The sequence below is a fragment of the Mastomys coucha genome, unplaced genomic scaffold, assembly GCF_008632895.1.
Source record: "Mastomys coucha isolate ucsf_1 unplaced genomic scaffold, UCSF_Mcou_1 pScaffold23, whole genome shotgun sequence".
Classification (NCBI taxonomy): domain Eukaryota; kingdom Metazoa; phylum Chordata; class Mammalia; order Rodentia; family Muridae; genus Mastomys; species Mastomys coucha.
In genome coordinates this window covers 17329925-17345309 of record NW_022196906.1, presented here as the reverse complement: position 1 = coordinate 17345309, position 15385 = coordinate 17329925, and the positions used below count along the sequence as shown (strand labels likewise).

General features: G+C 43.2%; 1 pseudogene; it reads right to left on the bottom strand.

The window, feature by feature from the left end:
* Positions 1-4097: 4097 nt before the first annotated feature.
* Positions 4098-5301, bottom strand: LOC116072756 (annotated as a pseudogene).
* Positions 5302-15385: the final 10084 nt, after the last annotated feature.

Genomic DNA, 15385 nt, shown 5'->3' with positions numbered 1-15385 from the left:
TTTTGCATTTTTTAAAAAATGTCTTTTCATATACTGTTCAACTACTAATTAAAAATAAAAATGGTTGATTGAATAAATATACATCGACCATCCACTTGTACAAACAAGGCCCTCATTCTCGGTTACCTCGGGTCATATCAGTGTGATGACCATGTTTGGCTCAGGTAGGGAGTGAGATTTTCCCATATGCCTGGGAGGTTCTGAATTGTGAAACAGCCAACAGTCAGAAAATCCACAGCGATGCATTTTGGTGGAATGCCACCATTTGTCAGACACTTTAATAAATAATGTCTTTGAGAGTTTTAAAAGTACGCGCTGCCTGGGAGGTGGGGTACACGGAAAGTTCTCCTGGAGTGTCAGTGTTGAAATGAATTCTAATGCCAAGGTCACCACTAAGCAAGGCCCTTCTCCCACAAAAATGACTTCATGAGAAACTCCACTGTTCTCCCACAGCTACTACTCCTGGAGATGGAGAAGGTGAAAGGAGCGCAGATCTCCTTGTTGACTCTATGCCACTTGAAAAATACCTAACTTTACTGGGTGCTTTGACATCTTTGTGATCCTTGCTTAAGGTGGCCCATAAAGGGGAAATTTTAGAAGACTTAAGTTGTCACAGAAATAAGACTTTATTCCCCCAGACTGCAGGGTAATTGAGCAAATAATCAGACAGATGTCCCCTTGGGAACCTAGGGCATGAATTGGTGCCAACTGTTCTCAGCCACGGTAGTAATGAGGGTGGACAGCAGTTGGCCTTGGGCTGGATCTCAGTCTTCATCTTCTTCCCAGAGACTGTCATCCATCCATGCTCCCCCTTCATGTGTTCCACATTACTGTTCTCCGAGAGCTTTAATGAAGACAGAGGACCAGATCAGATTTCCTCCCTAAAAAAAAAAAATCACAAATGATGGGAACTGTCCTTCCTCCCACCAACAAGCATGGGCAAAAAAGAACTCTGGCAGATAGAGATCTGCTCACACCACGACGTCCATGTACACTTCACAACCTGGCTTTCAGGCCTGGGCCTCAGGCAGGGCTTCTCACTCTATCTCTTCCACATGAGTGAACACAGATACATACCACACACACACACACACACACACACACTCACACACACATATACACTCACATACACCCCGCATACACATACACCCGCACTCACACACAGAGTGTGCCTAGCAATTCTGTAAGCATGCCTTACCTTTTATATATCATATGAAATGTACCTTATATGAAATGATGTTCATTTTTCAATCTTATTTTTTCTAATATTTTAAAAGAATTATTCATTTATTTTATGTATAGGAGTACTCTGCTGCTATCTTCAGGCACACCAAAAGAAGGAGGGCATCAGAACCCATTACAAATGGTTGTGAACCACCATGTGGTTGCTGGGAATTGAACTCAGGACCTCTGGAAAAGCAGACAGTGCTCTTAACCACTGAGCTGTCTCTCTAGCCCCTTCTTCTAATATTTTAGTGTTGTTCTAATGGAGAGTGAGGTGACTCAGCAGGTGCTAAGTCCATCCTGTGATTTGGATATCATAGTCACAAAAAAAATGTACAGGGCCCTCATCATTCTATGTCTGCCTGTGACATCACCAAATCCTTTATAAGTAACAGTATGTCATTCCAGTGACTCAAATTAAATCAATTCATTTGGAAACTTTGAACAGGAGATAGTTCTGAAGTTTTTAAAAATGTTATTTGTGTATTTGATTGTGTGTATTTGTGTGCAGTTTCTGTGTGGGTAGGCACATGTGAGTGCATGTCCCCAGGAGGGCGTCAGACCCACTAAAGCTGGAGTTGCAGTGCAGTCGTGAGTCACCTGTCATGGGTCCTAGGAGTTAAGTTCAGGTGCTCTTCAAGAGTGGCATGTGACTTTAACAGCTGAGCATCTCTTCAACACCAGAGGAAACATTTTGATTTTCTTTAGATTCCCAAGATAGATTAGGAAAAGAAATCTATCTGCCCTTCTACCAACTAGCAGAAAATAGTGCATTTTGACACTATTGGACACAATTTGGGTTCAACAAAGGTTTTTTCTTTTTTCCTTTTTGTTTGTTTGTTTTAAGGAAATAATCATAAAGCCATATATCCCTTGGTCTCATCTTGTTTTCAACAATGTTTATCATGGATACGAAGCAAATACCGAGGTTCTGACAACATTCATCTGAACTCTCTGGAACCCAAAAACAAACAAACAAACAAAACGAAACAAAACAAAAGAAACCTTCTAGGTCTCTAGGACATCATCTCAACTATTCTTCAAGTTTTGAGGGGAAAAAAAACTCAAAGGAACCTGAGAAAGAAAGCAGACAAGCCAAGATCGAGGCACGCCTGTGTGAGTGCATACAAGCATGCTTGTATGGATGTAAAGCTCACAGGACCACTTTGTGAAGTCAGTTCTCTCCTTCTCACCTTCACATGGCTTCAGGGAATCTAATGCAAATACCTTTACCTGCTGAACCATCAAACCACCTTCAATTAAGAGAGTTTTGTTTCTGGAGCTCAGAGTCACCGTTGTACAAAATAACTTTCCCTGATCGCCCCCAGGATTTCCCCGACCGAGCAGTACTCTTTTCTAAGAGTAAGATACCTTTGCTTTTGTCTGTTTTTCATATCATGAATGTTTGGACTTTAGGGTAGGAGCCTCCATTTGCCACAAAACAGAATGAGGCTTCACGAGACCAAAGAAAGGTTGCTTCGAGAACCAGCATCGGTCTGACCAGTAGGTGTTATTTCAGCCATTAATACAGGGTGCTCCATGGATGCATGGCCACCTCCTGCCAAGAAACACACAACAAAACTCCAAACCAAACTGAAACCTTCCAGTTCTGCGAGTCTCCTGTAAAGACCGCCCTGGCCCCTCAGACAGGATCCAGAGCTTGCCCGAAGGTTGACAGCAGCCCCACCCAGCTGGGGCAGTAACCCAGAGCCTCCAGGTTGCCATTGAAGGCCCTTTCACTTCATCATTCAAAGTGGCTTTTGGCATTGGGATTAGCATGATTTAAAGCAATCGTACAATAACCATGCTCACCCACTGTTGGAGGCCAGAAGAGCCCATCAGCCCTGTTTATTAGCTTTGGCTTCATTCACCACGATTAAGTTCTTTTCAGTGTGTTCTCTGTCCTCTCAGTTTTATTTCTCTCCCGGGTAGCTTTACACTCCAACTGGAGGACCCAAGTCTCCATTTCTTTACTAAAGCATGTACTTTATGAATTCAAAGGCATCAAAAGCAGACAGAAACACCCCCGCTGGTAGACAGCACCACAATGGGGTTCAGACTTCTAGTCACATTAGTTTAACCTTCCCTGTGGTCCTTGTGCCATAATGTCTTCCAAAAAAGTCCTCCTAGCCAATAGGAGGCGCTGCAGTTTGTCACTGACAGTTCAACCAGCTTGTGGATTGCTTTCAAGTTGTTCTCTGGTTTGTATGGCTCTCTAACTCAACTTGCATCTTCTTCACTCTGTTATTCCTTTCTTTCTGGGGTCATATAATCCAAAGATTTTTTTTTTTTACTTTAGATGTTCATAACATCTTAACATTTAATAGATACTATACACAGTAATTTCACTATATCTTTCATGGAGGAGCCGCCACAGAATTTGCATAAGTTTAAAAGCAAGAATAATTAAGGGGAGCCCTGACCTGTGAGCTGCTTTTCTCAGTCACAGTTCACTAGGAAAAGGGGTTGCCCAATTATGTGGAGCAGAGGGAAGGCTTAAATACAAGCCTTTAGATACAGCTAGCCAGACACTCAGAGCCAACACCTGAAGAGCACCATTCTTGACCACAGCCCCACCTAGACATCCATGTTGATTTCTGTCCATGGCTTAGGAAGTCCCATTACAGAAATGTCTCTTTCCCAGGCAGTCTTCAATATGCATCGCTTCCCAAAGGCAGGGATCACCTCACGCTCTTCCTTGCAAAAAAAAAAAAAAAAAAATCCCAAAACTTAAATGCTAAATATCCATTCCGCACTAACTTGGATTATGTTTGTCTATAGCACTCTAAAGCCCTGAAGGAAACAATGTGGTCTGACTTGTCCTTTTTCAGGGAGAGATGATCAGAGATCCACTTGTCTGAAGAATGGAAAGTTCAAATCCAAAGGCAAACACTTCCCAGAATGAACTGCCAACTAATAGAAGTGGGTTCTGGCTTTCCATTTGCAGTAGCCAGTCCACGCTGAGGGGATGGTGCACAGGCCTTCTCTAGGTCCCTGGGATCTGCACCCAACCCCAGCCACCTGCATCTGCCCTTGGGCCTCTAGCCATTTCTGTGACTGAATGATCTTCAAGAGTTAGTGAAGGATCAAATAGCAACGGCGATGGAGGACATGGCATGCCATCACCCACAACATCCAAGTCCTGCTCGGGCTTATACGTCTGAGGAGGCAACTGGAAATGCAGTGGGCAGCAGGGATCCTCAGACAGGCTTACAGGAACTGGTTTGTTGCAGGGTACCTCTTCGGATCCCTGGTAGCATTTGAAGAGGACCTGATTGGTATCCTGGCCAATATGGGTAAGGCAGTGTCTGCTCATCGGAAGAGACTGATTGGAGCAACGAGCATCATCCACAGAGGCTAAGCACCCCTGACTGGAACAAGTGGTATGAGCCTGTTGAACTGCCCCATCTGTGGCCAGCATTCTGCGTTCCTTCAGCTGCCTGTGTAGTAAGGCTTCTACTCCATAGCGTTGATGGCATCGCCTAAGACATTTTAGTCTCTTTAAATTCTCTCTCTCTCTTTGGCCAAAAGTCTCTTGGGGCCAGTCAGGAGACTACTGCCTAAAGCTTCGTGTTCCACTCTCTGATTATGTTATCGGCTTCACTGTCAGGGTCGCCTCTCCATGTCTGATCCACAGTAATGGGTTCCTGGTCCCCATCACTCCAGCTGTCTTCATTCAGTATCCTGTGGGCTTCACTATGGGTACTTTCCGGGGTCTGCGAGCCCAGTTCTGTTTTAGCATATGAGCTTAACTGACACAAGAGGGTTTCACCCATAGGGCCAGGGTTGCTCTTCTTCATTTGAGCATGAAGTGCTAGGGCATTCCTTTGAGCATATTCGGCACAGAAAGACAGCACTAGGACACCTTTTTCCATTCTTCGTCAAAACGTAACTACAATGTTTGAAGGGTGCATTCTTGTCTTCAAGAATATGCTTAATGCATGACTCCTGCCCCACCAGATGCTGCTGAGAGCACAGGCAATGAGTGAACGAATAGAAGAGGGGCTCATGAGACCTGGACACTGGGGTGATCCTCCCCCGATTCGTTGGCAAGATGTGAATACGAATCCTGTTCATACCAAAACCTCCCCACTATGCTGTGTTGTGCAGCTTCTAATCCAAAGATCTTAATCCAGGGACTTCTGGCTCTGACAGTGGGCAAGCATTGTGTGGTTACATTAAGCTAATCATAATGCCGAAAAACCCCTTTAATGATGAAGACATCACAGTCTCCAGACTCCCTGCATCTTGCTCTCATCCCCTGCCTTGCCTTGGAAGGTGTTTACATACACTAAGGGCTTGATGGGATCTTAGTCTTTTGTGGGCTAATATCTGGAGATCACACCCTGAAGAAAAGCATACTGTAAATACCTACAAAAGTGTCAAAGAAACTTGACTCAAGGAGTGCCAGAATCCTTGACTGGCACATGGATGGGCTCAGCCAATAACTTTATGTTAGACCAGAACAGTTCTAGGTCCTATTCTTTTGAAAGTATCTTGCTTTTCTTGTAGCCAATGAACTCGTAGCAAGGTCTCATCTGTGATCATTCATTTCCTAAACTTTCTTTCCTTAGTACCAGGGTCCAGATGAAAGAGAATATGAAAGCTCAGGACAAAACCAGTTCTCCACCCAGAGAAAAAAAATTGAAGAAATTTTATAGCTAGACTAGCAGGTGAAATGAAAGGCTGGATATGGCTTATTCAATATAGTAGCTTGTATATAGGCTCCTCAGAAGCCTTGGTTTTTATTTTTTTTTTCCCTTAAAGAATTTGAGCTATTCTGCATTTATACCTTCTTCTTTTGAGTGTAATAGCAACTCTGAGTGTTAAAACTAGACAGTCAGCCACACCTTGATTGGTCAGGTCTGTGTCACAATCCTCTTTCTAATTCCTAAGTTACCCGAGGAGGCATGCTTTGTTCTTCCTCTGTGTCTTTGCACTCTCTGGGAGACACCATTGAGGGTGGGAGTGTGTTGGGGATGACAGTCAATAGGATATAGCATTCATGGCTCTGCCCAGCACAGATGGTTAATTCAAGATAACAAGTTCTCTCTTGGGGAAGCGGAAATATTGTGCTGTGAATGCCACACTCATGAAAGCATGGTGTGGGGTGGAGACAAGGTGCTTGAGGCTCTGATCAGTTCAACCGGTGTACACTACATGAACTCATGTAGAAATAGTAAAGCCTCTATGCTTCTCAAGCGTGTATTTGTCTTAAGCTCAGGCCTGCCAAATTGTGCCAAATTATGTGTTGGTCAGCTTAGACTGCCCAGAGAACACTATGCCCATTCTGCAAGCTCACTGTGCTGTATTTTTAAGATTTCAGTATTACAAGGGGGGGGTTATCGACAGAGAAAGGGAAATAAACATAATTTTTGAAAGTCAAAACTACAGCTACTTTTCACCTGCAGCTTGAATCGAGGTTGAATTTATTCAATCCCTATGTGGCATTTATGTACATGTACACAAAGGCAGAACTGTATGTGTGAGACATGTACAGAAAAAGAATTACACTAAACATCAGAATTTGTGTCTGTTTTGAAACAGGATATTTTGAATGAACTTTCATTTTCACCCCACAGAGTTATTTTGTTTTCACAAGGAAGTCTATTCACTCCTATTTCAAGCTACCTATTTAGCCTATACCAAGAAGATCATAGAAAGACAAAATTATTTTAAAATGTTCCATTGATAATGCATTTTAATGATTCCTTCCTCTCCTTTCCTCATTCTACCCTGATTCCCTCAACAGTCCAGCAGGAGTGTGCACACAGCAGTCAGAAGTTGGGAGGGAAAATCCAGGTCTTAACGTAACTTTGACCAAGTTACTTGACCCCTCTGCACCTGTTTTCTCATTAGAAATTGGTTAACCACTAGTCCTACATCACAGAGTTTCTATGATGGAAGAAAAAAGAGCTTTAGTGTTTGTCACACATGTGGGAATCTCACGAAAGGTATTAGCCGTTTTCCTGCCCCTCACACCTCAGCTTGTTTGTTTCTCATATAAAACCTTTCTCTTCCCTCTTATGATGCTCAGATCCTCTTCCTGTCACTCTGGGACCATGGGAACAGTCCCCTTTTGGGTCTCCAGGACACTTGTCTCTCTCTCTCTCTCTCTCTCTCTCTCTCTCTCTCTCTCTCTCTCTCTCACACACACACACACACACACACACACACACACACACACACACACACACACACACATCATTGACAATCTATTCTGGGAAATTCCTACCAAATTAACATTCTTTCTAAACCAACAGTGTCCCAATGGCATTCTATATCTTCTCAAGAACATCTAGGGGCTCCTTATTCTTACATGATAATATCTAAGTACCCAGCACATGAGGATTCAAGTTCTGACATAACCTGCCCATGTCTCTCCTTCCAGTTGTAATTTTTATCTTTAGTGTTCGCCCTAAAGGTTAATATGCTAAAGACTTAGTTGTTAGCCTTTGCTGTTATAGGTAGGTGATGGCCCCTTTAAAAGGTGGGGTCTAGTGAAAAGTAGTTAGTCCATTGGAGGAATGATCTTGAATGGAATACTGAGATTCTGGCCTTTACTCTCAGAGTTACTTCCCAGGCACCACTAGCTAAAAAGCATTTCCTCTCTCCATAGTATTCTACATCATGAGAGGCCCAAAGTGGCATGGCCAAGTGATTGTGGAAGTCGCTGAAACTCTGAATCAAAATGAACCTCATTTTGTATGAGTGTGACAGGGTCTCACTAATTAGCCTCAGATGACCTAGAATTCACCAGGCTGGCCTCAAACCACCATGTAAGTGCTAGTATTAAAGATGTGCACCAACACACTCAACACAATCCTGTCCCTCTTGTAAGTTTATCTCATTGGGTTTTGCACAGTGACTACTACATATATAGATGACTGCCACATCAACCTTGTCTTGAGTCCCAGGTTTGACTGCTAGTTGTCTCCTCTTCCCATATCTACCTATTCCCTCCTGCACAATTTTCCATTTCCCTTCTCTAAAGCCTATTTCCTTAAACACTGCCATCCTGGATCCACTCCTGCAGTGTCCCCTCTCCAAGTCTTAGCACTCTGGCTCACATCTCACTTGTTTGTAAACTATTTGGAATGTCTCTATGATTGATTCCATGTTTTAACATCCTTCACCCATCGTAGACACTGACTTTGAAGTGTGTGCTGCTTAGATTTGGTCAAGTGGACACAAATTAGAGTCATTTGACAGGAAAGAACTTCACTTGAGGAAATGCCTCCATCATACTGGCTATTGATATATCTGTGTGGTGTTTCTTTTTATTAATAGCTGATGTGAGAGGGTCGAGCCACCCCTGGGCAGGCTGCCCGAGGAGGCATGGGATAGTAGCTGAGTGTAAGCCTGCAAGTGGGTCAGTAAACAGCATCCCTCCATGGTTTCTACTGCAGTTCTCTCTCTTATGCTCTTTCCCTGACTTCCTTCTATGATGGACGATGATCAGGATGTATAATACAAATAAACCCTTTCTTCCTCAAGTTGCTTTTGGTCATGGTTTTAAGCAGCAACAGGAAGCAAAGTGGGACAGAGCATAAACATTACATTTTATATTCGCTTAGATTTTCATCGCTCTCATATAGTTTATGTCCAATAAAATACTTGCTGAGTGAATGGATAAGTCAAGAAAAATGAAAGCATAGGACATCAGAGGATAACACTGTCCAATCTAAAAGTCATATTCGCTGGCAAAAATCAAAGGCCATAATTTATAATGATCGGAATAGGGCTCATTCATAAAAATGACAGTGTGAGATGGTTGGCATTTCTTTAGCCATTTCCTGTGTCTGCACGGTCCAGAGAATTTGGTTTCATCAGGGATAATGCCATTTTAACATAGTTCTTCTTACTTGTTCTATGAAACTCATCTCAAATTTAAAATAACGACATCCCCTTTCCTATACTTCCAGGAGACAAAGTCCATTAAATGATTCCTCAATCTACAACCTACCCACCATAATAAGCTAGAGATCCAGAAGAACCGTTATTCCTAAATCAACATAATCCATAGCTCCCGCTGACCAATATTTGTTGCAAAATCAGGATAATTTGCTGTGTTCATGAAGAAACTTGATCATGTCTCTACATTGTCCAGATGCCTGAGCCATACGATACCCATAAGGTCCAGGCCATGCACCAATACATCTGTTTTTATTGAGAGTGCCCTTCCTGCTGCCACGAAGCAAGCATAACTGAAAAGCCACAGTGAATAAAAAGATGGTTGAAACATGCACTCTTACTAATCTCTTAATCCCTTTTCCAGGTCCCAGACTGCCAGGGTCATGGACCATGATGACGAACTAATACACATTGTATTTGGGAGCTGTCACGGCCAGTCTTGCCCCTATTTGTCAATACCAGGGAGATTTTACAGAGACAAAGTACAAAGCTGATCCATCTTCATGCTCAAAGTGGATCTGTTTTCCCTGTGTGTCACTGAGTACTGATGGACCCAAGAAGACAAAGTGACACCAGCTGACTTCGCAGCAGGCAGATGGAGAGTACTTCCAAACAAAGTCATGACTCAAGGGCAGCAGGAGCAATTCAGCGCCCCTCCAAGCAGTACAGAACCTGTGTTTATCAAAGCAAGTTCTATACTGCCAAAACCCAAGAAGAAAGCATGCTGGCCAATGAAATATCTGAGTAATTCAACACCAGAGCTCAGGAGCCACCCAACTCTGGACAAGCCAGCCAATTACATTCCTTGCCCAGAGCCTTGAAATTCTCTATAGGCAGATGAGCAATAGGGAGAATAAACAGAGACATGGAAGACTCAGGAAAGCTCTGATGGCAGTTTGCAAGGTAAGATGTCAGAATGTGCTGCTACTCTAGATCTGGACAGTTGTTTTTCTTCTCTGGCTTGTGGAAATAATGTGTCCCACCAAAGCAGCTTAACCTTATTGAAAATCCACTGTCTGAAACATGAGCTCTGTGCTGCATATCTTCCTACAGACCTTTATCCTAACCCACCTGGCTTGTGAAGGCAGAAGGGCATTACTCAAGCAGCCAGTCTCTATTGGTTTCTAGCATAATGACAGGAGAGTGACCCTTCCAAGGGAAAACCCATAGACTCTCCCATCTGCTAGCTACATGAAAGAGAGATTATGCCTTAAACTTGCTAGCTGTATGTGGAAAGTGAGGATCACAACATCATTACCCACTCTTGTAACAAGAACAAAGGAGATGGCATATACAAAAGTGATGGTATTGTTCCTGGAGCTCTGCGGATATTCCAAAATGAATGAACATCTGCTTGTTGAGTGCAGAATTTCAGAACATGAGAGGTACAGAGATGGTTTCAAGTATGTCAAGGTCCAGGTGGCTTGTTTTGGACTCTACAGATCGTTAGAGGATAATAAAGAACCGAGGCTATCAACCTGAGAACAGAGATAGTTTACCAGTCTCTTCATGGGGTATTCTGACAAACAGGCTGTTGATTATCCAAAGATTTAGCATCACATAAGAGGGAGGCCCTGCCATTGTCCTTGGCTCCTCACCAGATAACTAAAAAACAAAGGCTAAATCTTGGGGATCCTCAGCCTTAAAATGGCACATGGCCAGTGCAGATTTCCCAAGCAATTTTCCCACTTATATAACAGAAAATGGGCTGTGAGGGACGAGTTTAAGACAGTGAACAATAATTTGCAGAAAGTCCATGGATACATTAACACAAATGGAAGTTCCACTGTCCTACACTTTGCTTTCCATCAGTGTTCCGTTTTTTTGACATTACAGGGAACCTCACATGAGACCTTTCTTACTGAATATACTGCATGTGTGCCAAATCTTTAGGGCCAGTCAAAGCAGAAGTCCATAAAAGAAGCCTGGGATAAATAAGCACATGTGCCCATGAACACTGAGAATAACAAGCTAGACATTACACCTTCCTGAATTCTCCTGTTCTGGCTTTGCCAATGGTCTCTGAAGACAGCATGCCTCTTGCAGATGATGAAGGAAGTCAAGGCATGGTATCTTGAGAAGAGTGAGTTTGAGGAGCTACCATCAGGTGGTAGAGAGAACCTGCTGACTTTTGACCCAGTGCAAGAGTTGGCATGAGCACTTGGGCTGACTTCAAAGTCTGAGCTGGTGGTGGGCGGCTGTAGCCATCCTGCACTCGCCCAGTGCCTTCTCTGACTTCCTCATATTCTGCATTTTGACTCATACCCAAGAGCCACACAGTTTTCCTTAATATTCTTTGCTTTCTATGTTCTAATCACCAGCCATATAGCTTACTGTTTCCACCACTTAAAACACTTTTCCCCAGATAGCTGCATAACTTGTTCTTCCTCATATCTACTTCTCTGGGGAAAACATTGTGGGCCTCCCTCCAAACTTTGGTGTGTGTGTGTGTGTGTGTGTGTGTGTGTGTGTGTGTGTGTACTCGTGAGCGTGTGCCTGGCCATCCATGTGTCCACTTTGCTTGTCTGTCCCTTCACTGGCATGTAAATTTATGACTGCAGAGTCTTTGCTTGGTTTATAACTGTAACTGTAGCTCCTGTGTTTGTGACTGGTGTTTGGCAGAAATTCAATAGCTCTCTGCTAAATAAATAAATAAAAGGATGATTCCTCCTGTCTCAGAATATGGAAGCTGTCAAGAACCCCATTAACAGATGCCTTTGTCTTTTGGTTTTATAGATAAAAAAAGTTAAGTCTGCTCCAGGGAAACAACTTACCTAAGTGCTTACAGCTAATACATCTAAATGGAGAGGGAAGGGTAGAGAGGAAAGTTGTTTGGGGATGGGAGGGAAGAGAGGGCAGAGAAGAGAGGGAAAGGGAAGGGTAGAAAACAGAGAAGAGGGGAGGGAGGGGAAGAGAGGGGAAGTATAGGAAACAGAGGAGAGGGAAGGAGAAAAGAAGGGAGGGGAGGGGAGGGGGAGAAGTCATTCTACTGATTGCAGAAGAGATTCTTGAATTTGAACATGCTTTAGATATGGCTGAACTAATATTAAGCATCCTAAACACTTTGCAAAATCCTGACTTCTGCAAACAGACAAACCAGATGGGCCGTGAGAGGGACATTTCTCAATTCATCGTTGTGGTGCACTGGGAATATCCCAGCTCTAAGAAAGTTCTGTTTGGGCTCAACTCTCCCACCTGCAGGCAGAGCCCCACTCATCCTATACAGAGAGGGGGCCATATAGGAAACAAATGCTTGCTGAGTAAGGCACTCTTCTGGGAACCGCTAAGCATCTCGGTTAATTCTTGGAACATCCCTGTGGCCACTTTACAGATGTGAAAAGTAAGTCTCAGAGGAATTAAGTGAACAGCTTCAAATCCTCCAAGTCCCATAGCTAATCAACAACAAATCCAGGACTAGGTTGACTGGCTCCACAGCTCAGGCGCTGTTCTCAGCCTTGGCTATATGCTGATGCTGAAAGACTTTCAGGGAAGAGGACTCCCAAGCTTACTGTGTCCTGGGATTCCTACACGCCTTCCTGGGCTAAGTCAGTTGTATGCTTGGCCAGCACATTGTCTTGTATAACAGTTCCACACTTACTGACAGGTGAGGTACAGCCCCATCAGCACAGAGCACCCACCCTGGGTCAGGGGAATGCGCAGCAGGTTGTCCAAAGACACCGCTGATTAGACAGTGCGCCACGAATAAGGGGTAGTTATTTTGCAGATGCAGTTTTGAACCTCTTTCCTTAACTCTGCTGTGACCCACTGTCCCAATCTACCTGAGACAGGGGGATGCCAGGGTCTGAGGATGCAGGGAATTTTAGTTCCCAAACTAGCAAAGTTTGAGGAAAATTATATATACACATACATATATATGTGTGTATATATACACACACACACATACATGTACATATATGTATATATATGCACATACATATATATGTGTATATATGTGTATATAAACACGTACATATATGTGTGTGTATATATATATGTATATATATGTATATATACACACATGCATATATGTATATATACATGTATACATACATATATATATGCAGTATTTCCAACTTAGACTGCCCTGTGCAACCATGTTCCATAAGAAATTAAGAGGTATGTTTGGGATTCTACAACTCCAAGTTGTATCCTCTTTAACTTTTGTTTCATACTGTCCCTTTCATGATTGTAGCAAAATATCTAAGGTTGGGGATTGCTGTCTATGCTACTTTGTGACTTCTTTATTCTACCCTTCTCCACTCCTTTTCTCCTACCCTTTCAGCCCCCTAGCACTAAGTAGACAGGGGAAAAAAGGATAGAGGGAAAAGGAGCGAGATCTCTGAACAAAGTCAGGGGTGAGGAAGGGGCTACATTCTTTTCAGACTACTTCCTGCTGATTAGGAGTATCAAGTTCCTTGGGCCAAGTTTGATCTTTGCCATCAGGATATCTAATTTCTTCTTGTTGTTTCTTTGTACATAACTACTTAGGAAACCATGACCAACAGCAACCAACAAAAACCAACCCCCCCCCAACACACACACAAACACACCTACCTCTCGGAGCCCTAACACTTACATATCCTCTGAAAAGTCCCCAGAATTCTAATCATAACATAATTGCAGAAACTATCTGTAGCTGGCAAAATTCCACCCTTGCTAGAGCATGAGGCAAATCACAGTCAGTTGCTGTGGGTAATCTGAAGCAGCCCTATATCCTACACCTGGGATTAAAATAAAAACATATAATATTTCTGTGGTTTTTTTTAAAGAAACCAAAATTTCCAAAATTGTCACTACAGATGGGTGTTTTCTAAAAGAAGATGCCTATTTGTCTCATTGTTTAGGGACTGAAAGTCTAAGAATAAGGGGCACATATGACTGGGCTTTGTGGGATGCCCCATTATGAGGAACATCACAGTGTAGAAACTGGTAGGGAAGTAATCACATAGGAAGGTAGGATGCCTCATAGCAGCCCTCTGTCTGGGACCACCAGTCACAAGATCCCAGTACTTCCTAATGTCACTATGCTGGGCACTAAGTATCCAACATAGATAACAAGAGAAATGGCCTTAACTCCTGTGGACCAATGGGTGCATGATTCCAACCCTTAAGTTTACAACCTAGTCTTAACACTCCTGAGTTGCCTTAAAGGCAGCCACAGCAGGTACCTTTGGAGTAGAACATGTATCACTCCTGAAACTTTGGGAATGACACCTAAAAATTCCTCTTTGGTAAACTAGAATATAATATACATATTTGATATTTATCATTAAACTAATGGAATTCATGCGTACAAGAGCCTTTCCCCCAGCCCGGTTCCCACCATCAGCACACAGTGTCTGGCATGCTGCGAGACCTTAAAATGGGGGTGGGGGACGGCTTAGTTGTTACTACAGAAAAGTTAATCCTCAGACTGACAGGGTTCACACTGTCCCTGGCAATGACTGCAGATTTTATCATAGACCTCTGGCAATGTTGCCTAATATAACTGTGGCCACTTTTGCTCATTTGTAAAGGATACTACACAGACCCAGAGGCCCGGGCCCCACATGAAAGCAGTTATTATAGTGGGTCGCTCGGGTTCTTTTTCCCTAGGCAACAATGAAACTGCATTAACAAGCATTCACAGGGCAAAGCATACGCAATGAACATTAGAACTTTGCAGAAATAATAACCTCTTAAAGAGACAAGCCGTTCTGCAGGCCTGCCCTGGGGATCATAGATTTTTGTCCATGCTAAGCTGGCTGGAGCCAGCACAAGAAAGCAGAAGTGTGCTGTGCAGCAATGTCCACCTCCATGCAGGGACACCTGAGCTCCAGCCGCTGAGAAGTTGCAGACACCCCTCAGACTCTGGTTGTGAAAGATACCTTGCCTGTTCAGAATCTTACGCCTCTTCTCCATCTCCACTCAGCATCCTTCCCCAACTGAATCTGATATTCTTTGAGCTTCCCACCCACACTCTTTGAATATTAGTGTTGGAATGGGTAGAATAAACAGAGCTGATTAAACATTTACCCCCCAGTCTTTGGACCAAAAACTCAAACCATCAGAAACAAGAGACCAACAAGAAAGACTAACTGGGTAGACCTGACTCAAGTGACAGGCATCAAAGGCTTCAAAAATGCTCAGTGGGTTGGCTCATCAGCAAGGAAAGGGATGATGCCAGTGAATAGGATACAGATAGTTTCACAAAGTGCCCTAAGCCTGGTTAAGATGTGAGTATGTGAAATATTCAGCACAGATTCTC